Below are 12475 nucleotides of genomic sequence, written 5' to 3' on the forward strand. Positions count from 1 at the left end.
ACATGTAAATAATTATACTATATTCTTTTTATATAATCTTCTAAATGTATTCAACATTCAAGCCAACAAGTTGTGTCCATTAAAACATCATTAACATGTATGTCATTGTGAAACAAAAACAATACACTGTTCATTTCAGGTTCCTGAATACCCGTCATGGTATAATGTGAAATACTCGGGTGATCAGGCGATCTACACCTACAAGTTAATGAACAATTACAAAGAAAATATTTAGAAACTGATACAGTTTTAGCTTGTAAAATAACATGTTAAATGCAATTGTTAGCAGTGGGTACTATATGCACAAATATCCTTCAATTCATGTGTTGAAGTACGATAGTGTGTTTATTGTCAAAAACTGACAGACAAGAAGTTCTAGTTCCGATTTTTGAAATATCAATATCTTGCTTATTAGGCAACATTTTTTAATCAAATAAAGAGTTTTAATTTTGTTTAAGTGTTTTTTTTAAAGAATATGTATAAGTATCACAAAGTGTTTAAAATTTTATAAAATGAGTTGTCCTTGCTACAGAATGCTGTGTTTAATCAATAAAGCAACGAGGATAATGGTCGGTTTAAGTGAACTAGATAGCATGGGTATTTTAAACTGCACAATGCCAAGTATGGACTCCCAATATAGCTTTAATCAATGAACTTGTCATGAAAAATTAAGCATATACATATCAACTTATTACTTAAATAAGATCTTAAAATTATAAAACTGTCCTTGTCATGCCTGAAATATTCCTCTTGTGCTGCTTTGTCATAGGGAGTCGCTGGTTTGGTTAAATATTCTTATAATATAATTAACCCATTTATGCCTAGTGGACTCACCCATCCTTCTTAATTGGATCAATTTATTTCCAAAATTAGGGATGTTTAGTACATTTATTTCTATATTTAGAATATTTCTTACAGAAATTCCTCTAAGCAAACAGCGCAGACCCTGATGGGATGCCGCATCATAGGGCGTCTATGATGCGGCATCGCATGTGGGTCTATGCTGTTTGCCAAGGCCTTTTTTCTAGACGCTAGACATAATTGGGTTAATTCCACTTACAATTTTCAAGATTGTTTTAAGACAAGGTTTAAATATAGCAAATGGCAATAACTATTATCAATTGGTAAAAAGTCCATGTAAATAGTGAAAACAATTATTTGTACTAGTATTGACGCAGACAGTATCAAATTTGTGTCACACATATTAAAAATATAGATAGGACAAGAATAGGTCAATTTTGGTTTAGGTCGCCCCGATAGGACAAGAATAGGTCAATGGCGGTTAAGGTCGCCTTGATAGGACAGGAATAGGTCAATTATGGTTTAGGTCACCCCGATAGGACAATAATAGGTCAATAATGGTTTAGGTTGCCCTGATAGGACAAGAATAGGTAAATTATGGTTTAGGTCACTCCGATAGGACAAGAAAAGGTCAATTATGGTTGAGGTCGCCTTGATAGGACAAGAATATGTCAATTCTGGTTAAGGTCGCCCCAAAAAGACAAGAATAGGTCAATTATGCGTTAGGTAACCCCGATAGGACAAGAATAGGTCAATTATGGTTTAGGTCGCCCCGATAGGACAAGAATAGGTCATTTGTGGTTAAGGTCGCCCTGATAGGACGAGAATAGGTCAATTATGGTTAAGGTCAACCCGATAGAACAAGAATAGGTCAATTATGGTTTAGGTCACCCCGATAGGACAAGAATAGGTCAATTATGCTTTAGGTTACCCTGATTGGAAAAGAATATGTCAATTATGATTTAGGTCACTCCGATAGGACAAGAATAGGTCAATTATGGTTTAGGTTTCCCTGATAGGACAAGAATACGTCAATTCTGGTTTAGGTCGCCCCGATAGGACAAGAATAGGTCAATTATGATTTAGGTTGCCTTGAAAAGGACAAGAATAGGTCAATAATGATTTAGGTCGCCCCGATAGGACAATACTAGGTCAATGCCGGTTTAGGTCGCAGTGGCATAGTGAGTATGGTGTCTGGCTAGTGAAAGGAATGTCACGGTTTGACTCCAAGTGTGGAGGTATTCTTTAGCTCTCCAACAAAGATACCAAGTACTGATTCTACCCAGGAATCTTGGGTACATTAAAATAAGCCTAAGGCTCTCAATGTTCGATGCAATTGAGCTTAAATAAATATGTTTAAACTTATGTTGGTCCACAGTTTATTGTATATTCCCTAGGTATTTATTTTTTATTTTCCACCTGTTTGTTTTGAATTCCCCAGATGTTTATTTTCTATTCCCCATGGGTTTGTTTTCTATTCCCCAGATGTTTATTTTCTATTCCCCACATGCCCATTTTCTATTCCCCATGGCTGCATTGGGAGGCCACGCCTACATCTGCCAGACCCTAATGAAATACGGTGTCGACCCAAATATCAAGGACTCCTCAGGGTAAAGTACTTTCTGAGATTGGCTTCTTCATATGGTTTATTCAATGTTTGATTTTATAACCCAGAATTTTAATTTAAAAAGTTGGTGAGCTTATACTTCAATACAATTTTGCAATAGTAAAATTGTGGTTGATTTTACGGTTTGCTTTACTTAATTTTTAGCGAGGCTGTTTTCGGAAAATACCCGAGCTATTGTCATAGCCAGCTCGTCCGCCGCCCGCCGTATGCGTCGTGCTAAAACCTTAACATTGGCTTTTAAATCAAAGTGCTTCCACCTACAACTTTGAAACTTCATATGTAGATGCACCTTGATGAGTTCTACACGTCACACATTTTTGGGTCACTAGGTTAAAGGTCAAGGTCACTGTGACCTCTTATATCAAACTTTAAAATAGGCTCTAAAATCAAATTGCTTCCACCTTCAACTTTGAAACTTCATATGTAGTTGCACCTTGATGAGTTCTACATGCCACACCCATTTTTGGGTCACTAGGTCAAAGGTCAAGGTCACTGTGACTTCTAATATAAAACTTATACAAAAACCTTAACATTGCCTCTAAAATCAAAGTGCTTCCACCTACAACTTTGAAACTTCATATGTAGATGCACCTTGATGAGTTCTACACGCCACACCCATTTTGGGTCACTAGGTCAAAGGTCAAGGTCACTAAGACCTCTAGTAAAAAATCTGACAAGCTTTTGCAGCTGAGCGTGGCACCCGTTATGCTGTGCTCTTGTTTTTTAACTTCATTTTGGTGTTAAAAAATTTAGTGCGCTTTATTCATGGTTTCCTGTAATACATGAATTTGTTTAATTGTGGATCAAAATTACAGCCTTTATTCAGAGCAGGCCCCTTAAAATGCCTTATGATATAAGCTAGATTATTTGGTATGTGTAATGTTTGTTGAAAGTACTGCGTCGACCGAAATATCAAGGACATGTCGGAATGCTAGGCTGCTTAACTACTTTCTGATTTTAAGCATAGTGTGTGGCATGTACAAAGTATGGTGGATTTCTTATTTTGTGAAAAAAGAAGAGGAATTTGCATTGGTCATTTTCCTGTCAACCCACGAATATTATGATTTTACAGTACTTGGTGCATTTTTTTATCAGCTATAAATTTGCCAAGGGTTATCAAATCTATGTGTGTTTTACTTTAAAATTAACCATTAATTTTATTTATGAATCGATAACCTTTTAAACAACTCAGCCTAGAACCTACAATGTACTGATGTGTTCTCTACAGTCGAACTCCAATACAGTGTGCGGCCTACGGGGGTTACGTCAAAAGTATGTCTGTACTCCTTGAGCACGAGGCAGACCCTAACGCCAATGACTGTGAGGTAAGCTAGTGAGAAAAGTGGTCGTTATGTTAAATTCTGTTTATTGTCCCCTACCGGTTTCACTGGAGGGGACTTTTGGTTTGCGCTCTGTCTGTCAGTCAGTCAGTCACACTTTTCTGGATCCTGCGATAACTTTTAAAGTTCGTAATATTTTTTCATGAAACTTGGATAGAGGGCAATATGGGCATTATGCATGTCATTTCATTTTGTTCCTACGTCAAAAATTATGGTTGCTATGGAAACAAATATATAAAAAATCTGACAATGGTGGAATTTCGGACAATGGTGGAGCAGGTAGGGGACACTATTGCTTGATTGCATCACAGGCCTGAGGCTTATTAAAACGCTCTCGAGTCCGTTTCCTGGGTAAAACTAGCACTTGGTTTCTTTGATGGAGATCTATAGAACGCTCCCGCTATAGGGACCAAACCCTTGACCTCCCAAAAGCTAGGCTGACACCATATCCACTACACCACAAAGACCGTCAGGAACTAGCTTTCTATGCAACAGGCTTAAATTTGTGTGCTTTGAATCATGGTTTTTAATGTTACAGCCTTACTGTGAACCATGGTTTTGAATGTCACAGGCTTACTGTGAACCATGGTTTTGAATGTCACAGGCTCACTGTGAACCATGGTTTCGAATGTCACAGGCTTACTGTGAATCATGGTTTTGAATGCCACAGGCTTACTGTGAATCAGGGTTTTAAATTTCACAGGCTTACTGTGAACTGGTTTTGAATGTCAACAGGCTTACTGTGACCTGTGGTTTTGAATGTAAGAGGCTTACTGTGAACCGTGGTTTAGAATGTTACAGGCTTGCTGTGAACTGTGGTTTTGAATGTCACAGGTTTACTGTGAAACATGATTTTGAATGACACAGGCATGCTGTGAACCGTGGTTTTCAATGTCAAAGGCTTACTGTGAACCATGGTTTTGAATGTCATAGGCTTAATGTGAACAATGGTTTTTAATGTCACCGTCCTACTATGAACCATGGCTTTAAATGTCACATGCTACTGTGTTCCATGGTTTTGAAGGTCACAGGCTTACTGTGAACCATGGTTTTGAAAGTCACAGGCTTACTGTGAACCATGGTTGTGAATGTCACAGGCTTACTGTGAACAATGATTACGAAGGTCTTAGGCTTACTGTGAACCATGGTTTTGAATTGCACAGTCTTACTATGAACCATGGCTTTAAATGTCACAGGCGTACTGTAATGCATGGTTTTGAAGGTCACATGCTTACTGTCAACCATGGTTTGCAATGTCACAAGCTTACTCTGAACCATGGTTTTGAATGTCACAGGCTTACTGTAAACCATGGCTTTAAATGTCACAGGCTTACTGTGAACCATAGTTTTGAATGTCACAGGTTTACTGTGAAACATGGTTTTGAATGTCACAGGCGTACTGTCAATCATGGTTTTGAATGTCACAGGTTTATGTGAACCATGGCTTAAAACGCCACAGGCTTACTGTGATCCATGGTTTTGAATGTCACAGGTTTACTGTGAAACATGGTTTTTAATGTCACAGGCGTACTGTCAATCATGGTTTTGAATGTCACAGGTTTATGTGAACCATGGCTAAAAACGTCACAGGCTTACTGTTAACCATGGTTTTGAATGCAACAGGCTTACTGTGAACCATGACTTTAAATGTCACAGGCTTACTATGAACCATGGTTTTTAATGTCACAGTCTTATTGTGAACCATGGCTTTAAATTTCACAGGCTTACTGTGATCCATGGTTGTGAAGCCATAGGCTAACTGTGAACCATGGTTGTGAATGTCACAGGCTTACTGTGAACCATGGTTTTGAATGTCGCAGGATTACTGTGAACCATGGCTTTAAATGTCACAGGCTTACTGTGAACCATGGTTTTGAATGTCACAGGTTTACTGTGAAACATGGCTTTAAATGTCACAGGCTTATTGCCAATCATGGATTTGAATGTCACAGGTTTATGTAAACCATGACTTTAAACATCACAGGCTTACTGTGAACCATGGTTTTGAATGTCACAGGCTTACTATGAACCATGGTTTTGAATGTCACAGGCTTACTGTGCACCATGGTTTTGAATGTCACAGGCTTACTGTGCACCATGGTTTTAAATGTCACAGGCGAACAGTCATGCTCTGGGTAATACTGGCTTAAGAGTGTGATGCTTTTAGTTTTTAGTGTCACATGCTTGTAGCTAAAGTTTTATATTCATTTTGTGAATTTATCACACACGGAAAATATAAATTTTCTAGCATGATCTCACATGGTTCGGTTTGGAAACTGATGATCAGAATAAGGAAGATAGGATGACAACATCTACATTTGCTCCTGATTTTTTCATCAAAATTGCTTTGAGGATATAAGTCTAATTTTCTGTATTTCAACAACCACAAACTATTTTTGGGCATATTTATGCATATTTTAAATTGTTCTCCAAATTTTTACTCTTACTTGTACTTGTTTTTATGGCAAGTTACCAATTGTGCATACAATACAAAACAATTCATACAATTTACAGCTAAAGATAAAACAAACATGATTTAAGCCGAATGCACCTTCTTGAAATGTTAATGGAATGCATTAAGGGTTTAAGCCAGAAATGTTAATGCAATGGCATTAAGGGTTTAAGCCAGAACTGTTAATTCAATTCATTAAGGGTTTTAGCCAGAACTGTTAATGCAATTCATTAAGGGTTCAAGCCAGAACTGTTAATGCAATTCATTATGGGTTTAAGCCAGAAATGTTAATGCAATTCATTATGGGTTTAAGCCAGAAATGTTAATGCATTTTATTAGGGGGTTAAGCAAGAAATAATAATGTAACTCATTTGCAGATTAAGCCAGAAATGTTAATGCGATGCATAAGGGTTAAGCCAGAAAAGGTAATGCAATGAATTAGGTGTTTAAGCCAAAATGTTAATGCAATGTATTAGGGGTTACGCCAGTTTAATGGAATGCAAGTATATTATGTGAATACTTGGCTTTATGCATATGCATGAAGTGCCATCCCAGCTTAGCCTGTGCAGTCTGCACAGACTTATCAGGGACAACTCTTTCTGTTTTTATGGAACTTTGGTTTTAAGGAAGTCTATTTTAAAAGAAAAATTCAGTCTATGTGGACTGCACAGGCTAATCTTGGAGGACACCTTAAATCCAACAGATTTTGGCATGTATTGAAGCTTGTCATTAAATGCTTTAAACCCTGTATTCCTGGAGTAAAAAGCCTCCCGCCTAGACGACTCGACCATCCATGCTCACATTTAAAGCGGATGTATTGTTTAGCTTTCTAAGCAATCCTCGTAGTTTCGCAAAATATCTAATCGCGTCGATACGACGCTTTATCTGTTGGACGGCCCCTTTAAGCACTTGCATTAAGTCCCATTTCCCAGAGCAAGTATATATAGTCATATATAGTCTGTCATACTACGGCACCAAATTTCTGACCATATTCTTTGTATTTAATGACTGCCCTTCTCTTGGCCTGCAGTAAAGCTCATCTAGTTCTGGGAAAACTTTGAATTGTGTGCGTGAAGTGTCATCCCATATTAGCCTGTGTGGACTGCACATGCTAATCCAAGACTTTCTCACATGCATTAAGCCCCGTTTTCCCAGAATGAGGCTCATATATAAGATATGAATATTTTTGTAAACAACTAGCAGACACGTTTGACCATATTCTTTGCACGCAATGAATGCTCATCACAGACACTTTCCCTTTATTTGGAATTTTTTATAAACTACGGAACATATTCTTGCAGGGAATGACTGCTTTTCACTGGGCATGCAGTGAAGGTCACCTTGATGCTGTGAAGCTACTGATAGAATACAGGAACAAACATACAAAAGAAGAACATAATTGAGTCAATGTTTTAACTCATTTTTTCTCAAATTTAAGATAAGAATAGTTACACCATCGTTCTCAATTTGGTCTGACTTAACCCTCAGTTTGGGGAGGATAATGTGCATACTCTTATAACGAAGATTTGATATTGTTCGGGAGCTGATAGACATACTCAATATTTCAGCTCCTACAAAAATTACCTGACCAAATTAGCTTAGAGCGGCCCATTGTGTATTTTCCATACACCCAAAGTAATTTCCATACACCCAGAATAATCGAATAGTCGGTTCAGATATAATGGTTACACAATAGTAACTGATGGTGTATGGGATGTCTTGAAATAACGTATTTGTAATAAATTAGATTTTTAAGTCTCTAATATAGATAATTTCATATTATTTTTTTACATACATATTAATATTTAACATTTAAAAGTATTGTACCAGCAACTTCAATCATTAATGAGCACCACGTGGTTTAAGTAGTTAACAATATAAAAATAAGTATTTAAGCCTTAACATGTTCTATATTTATGTTAACTTTTAACACCATCTGAATTTATTATTCATGAAGAAAATCTTTTTTTGTAACATAGGGAGTTGGACTATTTATGAATTTAAGTTACAAGACTAAATTGTTTACTAAATTCAATATGCAAACAAGGCAGACCCTGTTCAGATTTGTCTGATCTGGGTCATCTCTGATTGCTGTGTGAAAATGCAGGATTATCAGAAAGCGCTATGATGATATATTTCTGCCTTAATCAGTGTCTTAACTTGTGTCCACTCATTTTTGTGTGTGTGCCTTTTAGTTTATTATTAATGGACAGGTCATTGTAAGCCCCACATAAATTAAATCATACTTGTGAGCTTTCGTTACCAAAACATATTTTGCCAGATGAAAATTGACCAGACATTGTCAGACCTTCAGCAGTTGATTAGCACTCCAGGCTGCCATGAGATGAAGTTGGCTCAGTCACAGGTCATCACAGATGCTGGTTTTAAGGAGCACACCATCGCCATGTGCCCCAAGACTGATATAGCTAGTGCTAAAGAGAAATTCATTACTGCACTATCAACTATATAGAGAAAAGGTACTTTATTGTTTACCATCCAGTGTGCTCAATGATAATGTAGTAGCATGTATTTGGTACCTGGTAAGGCGGATAAAATGTCAAACCACTAACTATTGTCTGTCATATCATTTCAGGTTTCCATATAAAGATATGTTGTCATCATTTGGGGCTCTCTTAATGAGGTTAATTACACTGCTGTGTGATGCTGGCCTGAAGACATGGGGAGACGAAAAGATTGATACTCTTGTCCATCACTTTCTTGAGGAAAACTTGAAAACCCAGAGGCCACGAAAAAGGAGTGGAATGAAGTTAAGACACTGGTGAAAGCAGAAATGTATTCTGTAGATTCTCTTTTTACACTTTGGCATCTAATAAAAAAGTTTCACAGTGAACAACATCCTAACTTGTTGAAGATGGCAAGTCTTGCAATCCTTTGTCCAGTAAACACGACAGGCTGTGAACGGGGTCTTTCGGTACAAAATCAAATTCTAACAGGGCTTAATCCTGACGACCAGGACATGTTAATGATCATAAAGATTAATGCTAAGCCTAGAAAGGACTTCCCATTTGAAGAGGCATTAGAGGCGCGGAAAACAGCTGTAGATAGAAAATTGCTATAACCTTGAATAACTGAACTCCTTGGTCTGATTTTGAACCGAACATCCCCGTTCACTGCCTGCCGGGTAAACTAATGGGATGTTGCACCAGTTTTGTATATCGAGTACCTCGATATATAAAACTGGTGAAACACACCTTAACACATCAGGATATTTCAACAATATTGCCAGTTATAGACTATAATAATTTGCTGATATTGTGAGGTACACTCAGGAACTTTTTTTATCTATGCTGTATTTGAACAGATTCATTTTGAAGAAAGGGGATTTATTTCAGAAGATATGTATTATGTTTTTTGGATGTAATTATGATAAGGAAATACAAAACAACACAAAACAAACATTCGGATGTCGTACTTTATTTATAATAAACACATTATTAAGGAAACACTATTTCTGAATTGTAAGAATGGCTGGAGTTTAGCTTTAAAACGTGTTGTTATTCAATTTTGAAAGCTTAGTTTTTGTTTCTTTGTTGCAACATGTTATGTAACCGTCAAAACACTATTATATTTTCAAACTGATTTGTAACCAAAAGTTTGCATTTTACTTGGCAAACTTGTGGTATTTTGTAAAATATGATTTTTGGGTACAGCTTAAGTTTTATTATGAGAACATAAAGAGAAGTATATTAAAAAAAAGTTTTGCAAAGAATATTATATAAAACTGTTTTAATCTGAGTAAGTGGCTGAAATAGTTAGAGTTTTATCTATGATATTGGTCATATAGAATGTATGAAAACACAATTTTATTAAATGAAATGTATTGAATGAGTATGTTTTGTTTTCGTTCATTATTAAATTGTGTTATGAAGCTTAACAACTACTGACAAGTAGCTAGTGAATTTTATTGGTGATTTATAATATTCAATTCATCACTTTAAATATAATAGTGCATGCTGTGCAATGGAAATAAAATCAAAGCAAGGCCAGTGAACCTTTATTTTTATTCTTACATTTTCCCAATAATATTTATATGTATTTTTTGCAGATTTGTTATGTCCCCGGATCGAAAAATCGGGGGTATATTGTTTTTGGCCTGTCTGTCATTGTATGTGTGTGTGAGAGAGTGTCCGAAAACTTTAACCAAAACTTTAACCATCTTAGGGACCTATACAAACACATATAGGTCCCTGACCTTCTTCATAACTTTTGCAATATTGAACGTAGCAACTTGATATTTGGCATGCATGTGTATCTCATGGAGCTGCACATTTTGAGTGGTGAAAGGTCAAGGTCATCCTTCAAGATCAAAGGTAAAAAAATCAAAGCGGCGCACTGTGTTTCTGACAAACACATCTTTTGTTGTTTTCAAAAATATCTTTTATTCTGAAAAACATCACCAAAACTGCTTTAACAACTGCCGAAACATCCCTTTACTTCAGTGTTATTTGAAGTAAAATGTAATTCAATAAGTATTAAACGTTAAAAAACTGTCTGAACGTATTTTCGAGTTTTAGGACAAAGGTCCGGAAAAAATTTGACCATTTATGACACCTGTCCTGAGGAAAGTTGGACCAATCTGATACACTCTAAACATATTATCAGTAAACTGAAACTTTAAATGACACCTAATCCATTGGTCAGAAGTTTATTTTTGTAAGGACAGGGTGCAAAAACTGATATGAAGTGTATGCAGTTATTGACAAGAGGGTCATTTAATATTATCTGATATTCTCTGATAGAAACTGATATTGAGCGATGCACAGCCAATGTCAATTGGGTGTACTGTATCTGTACGTTGTCAAAATTTAACCCGTTAACCAATAAAGAGGCCACATATCTGAATGTTCATCTTGACAATATCTAAGCCAAGTATCAATTTGAGTCATGTGTGTCCAAAAACTAGGTTGAATGTTTCAGAAACAAAACCTTGTTAACCAGGCTAGAAAAAACCTTGTTTAAAAATCTAGAAAACAACCTTGTTTACCAGTCTACAATAACAACTTGTTAACCAGTCTAGAAAAACACTTGTTAACCAGTCTAGAAAAAACCTTGTTAACCAGTCTAGAAACCATATATATGACTCAATATTGATAAAACCTTTTCAGTGGTTGATCGTGATTGATGCCAGGTTTGGATCTGGATCTAGTGGGTCAATAAATAGATCACTTTGTTTATTTTTAACAGTCATACAGTTTTCAGTAAACTTTGGTAAGGGCTTAATAGCTATCTTGTTGAACTTTCAATTTTCGAAAAATTCTAAGGGATGCAATTGCAATTTTTATGAATTATGATAGTTAACAGCGGTATACATGTGCCCATTTTTTCTGCTGATTGAAAACATAAAAATACCAATTAATTATTTTTGTTAATAAAACATTGTCTGCATTTTCTAGTGCATGTATTCTGTCCCATGAACCTTACAATATGAAGAAATAATTATGTTTTCTTATTTAAAATGCATATAAAAGCCTTTTTCATAAGCATGTACGGGCAAACATGAGATTTTGATTTCGTAAGTATTATAAAAAAAAGTACAGATTTCATAAGGGTTAGTTAGGGTTTCCATTCACGAATAAATCTGGTAATCTACAGTCCCGATGACTTGCTATGAGATGATGTTATTTGTCGCGGTGTTGCAGGCGTTTACGGGTTGACTTGTTTTAGTTGTATTTCTCCCTGTTCACCAGGTAACCAGGTTGTTGCCTCGAATATCAAGTCTTTATGCATGTACCTATCGTGTCATCCCAGATTAGTCTGTACAGTTTGTATAAGCTTATCAGTGATTACACTTTCCACTTATTGTCTTTTTTGTTTGAAATAAGTCCCTTTTTAGCGAAAATCTAGTCTAGGCAGAAAGTGTTGTTGCTGTTTAATCTGTGCAGACTGCATAAGCTAATCTAGGAAGACACTTGACGAACATGTATTGAACATTTTCCCTGATTCATACTATAGGATCAATTAAAATTATATCTCAATAAAAGCTAGATTTCATAAAAGTTGAAACAATTTCTTAGTTACAAAATCTGATCAGGAACGACATTTGAAACATTTGTTAAAAGCCTAATTTTCCCAGAACGAAGCTCATAAATACCTCAAGTTAGTTGTTGTTTGTATGCCCCTTTTTGGAAGAAGAAGGGGTATATTGTTTTGCTGGATGTCTGTCGATAGACCTGTCGGTAGACCAGTTCGTTTCCGACTTATAACTCGTCAACAAATTAACCGATAGGCTTGATA

At 36.1% G+C, this 12475-nt stretch overlaps 1 long non-coding RNA gene across 1 annotated transcript; it reads left to right on the top strand.

Annotated features, from left to right (window-relative positions):
- Nucleotides 1-1087: 1087 nt before the first annotated feature.
- Nucleotides 1088-9199, top strand: LOC127847327 (uncharacterized). The gene is made up of 4 exons (XR_008033927.1): nucleotides 1088-2411; nucleotides 3657-3753; nucleotides 7522-8697; nucleotides 8814-9199. It is a non-coding gene; the product is annotated as an uncharacterized LOC127847327 (long non-coding RNA).
- The last annotated feature ends 3276 nt before the right edge of the window (nucleotides 9200-12475 follow it).

This window comes from Dreissena polymorpha, chromosome 10 (genome assembly GCF_020536995.1).
Source record: "Dreissena polymorpha isolate Duluth1 chromosome 10, UMN_Dpol_1.0, whole genome shotgun sequence".
NCBI lineage: Eukaryota > Metazoa > Mollusca > Bivalvia > Myida > Dreissenidae > Dreissena > Dreissena polymorpha.